This window comes from Macadamia integrifolia, chromosome 10 (genome assembly GCF_013358625.1).
Source record: "Macadamia integrifolia cultivar HAES 741 chromosome 10, SCU_Mint_v3, whole genome shotgun sequence".
NCBI lineage: Eukaryota > Viridiplantae > Streptophyta > Magnoliopsida > Proteales > Proteaceae > Macadamia > Macadamia integrifolia.
Window position 1 is genome coordinate 25,935,565 of NC_056566.1, and position 1,955 is coordinate 25,937,519.

The window sequence follows — 1,955 nt, forward strand, 5'->3', positions numbered from 1 at the left end:
AAAAAGAAAAAAAAAAAGGTCAGTGATCTTGGGGATGAAAAGCCATGCGGAGACATTGGCTTCGGAGGAGTGGAAGATTCCAGTCAAAAGGGTCGGTGGCCTTCGCTCCTTTGATAATTAGCTTTTTTTTTTTTTAAGTGAGACCATCCTTTGAAATTGAGGGGAGAAAAAGGAAAAAGGGTCGGTGATCTTGGGGATGAAAAGCCGTGCGGAGATGCCGGTTTTCAGTTGAATGACGACGTCCTTGGAGGAGATAACGGTTTGGGGATCGAGTGTAGGGCGGGAAAGGTTTCAGTTTCTGCGAGCGTCTCGACGTGGCCGTCCTTGTAGATCCAAATAAAGGGAGTGAAATCAAAGGCTACTTCGATAGAGAGAGAGAGAGAGAGAGAGAGATTATTACTCGTTCAACCACGCTTCAGGGCATTCTCCCTTGGAATGAGAAGCGACCCATTAAAGAGTGGTACAGCACAGTTGCAGGGGCGGGGAGAGGGAAAGAGTGGGAGAAAAACAGGTACAGCAGTGGCGGAGTTTGGATTTGTTACCTTCATCCCGCTAGCATTCTTAATTCCTAAGTACTACGCTAGTATTCCTGTCATTTTCCCATATATATATATATATATATATAGGGAAAAGGTTAGGTATGCCGCCGATATCAAGTATGCTAGCACCCATTGTGTTTTTCCTAACACTTTTTTCCTATTTTTAATTAGGAAGAAGGTACTCTAAGCAAGCAATAGAGGGGAATGCTCCAATTATGAACGACGAATGGGTTCCTAATAAATTACGTTCCTTCTCTTTCTTTTTTCTTTCTTTTTCTTAGAAAAATTATGTTGTTTCTACCAAGATTAATTGCTGATGGTGATAGTGAAAGTGATTTTTTACCTTTTTTTTATTTTTATATTGGACATCTGAGATATGCCATGATATCTAATCGTGTACATTGTTATTTATTTTTTTTTTTTTTTATGAGAAGACAAAAAAAAAAAAATTATTAACTATATAAGTAACTAAGTACATCAATGTCCAGATTAGTTATATCTATGTGTGAGAGTTTGGTAATGATATTGTTTGCAACAAGTCGCATTAGTAGTACTATTTCATTCATAGGCCTGAGCATGAAGGCTGGTATAGATACAAAATTATGAACATCAAGAAAAAGAGGGACTACACTCCAAAGCTACGTTGCCGTAGTACTGTCAAGAAGTGAGTGATTCAATTCCTCCGAATCGGTCCATACCTCCCCTATATTCCACCCATCATTGCATGTTCATTTCACCTCATATAAAAATCCCCTTGCGTTAGCTTCAAAAGTTGTCATGCCATCATGTAATCAGCAAATAATTAGACACATCTTCCATTGTTAATAATGCAAATAGCCTAGGAGAGATAATTTTATTAGTATTAGTTATAAATGAACATATAAGTAAGGGTTTGTTTAGGGTAGGAAAACATATTGTATCGGGAATTGATAACTGGAGAGGAGTTACATGGTTCTTAATAGTTTGACAGTAATGATCAGTCCATTGTTTCGTGGGATTGAGGAGAAGAAAAGAAAAGGGTTTTTCATGAGCAAAAATGAATTTATTTCTATGTGTCCATAGGAGATAACAACTTATAATAAAAATAATAAATAAGTTATTCAAATCACCGGTAGGTACAGTATTAAAGATACAATCTAAGAGACTAAAAGGATAAACCACAGAAATTTTCCGTTCTTAAACTCAGTGGGCCAACCAATCGCGTAGTTATTTAGTTCTTGTTAATTTATTCATCACATACCTCTACTATGAGAGAGAGAGAGAGAGAGAGAGAGAGAGACCCTCCAAGGTTGATTCAGAGAACCTTTTACCTTAAAATTACAAGTCCCACCCCTTAATTCCTCCTCATACTTGTGAGTAGTGATTTTTAATCTCCAAAAGAATATCCTACTCTTGGGAGAGAAAGAATAAGGACTT

At 37.2% G+C, this 1,955-nt stretch overlaps 1 pseudogene; it reads right to left on the bottom strand.

The window, feature by feature from the left end:
- The window catches only part of LOC122092331, a 719-nt pseudogene extending 434 nt beyond the window's left edge, over positions 1 to 285 (bottom strand).
- Positions 286 to 1,955: the final 1,670 nt, after the last annotated feature.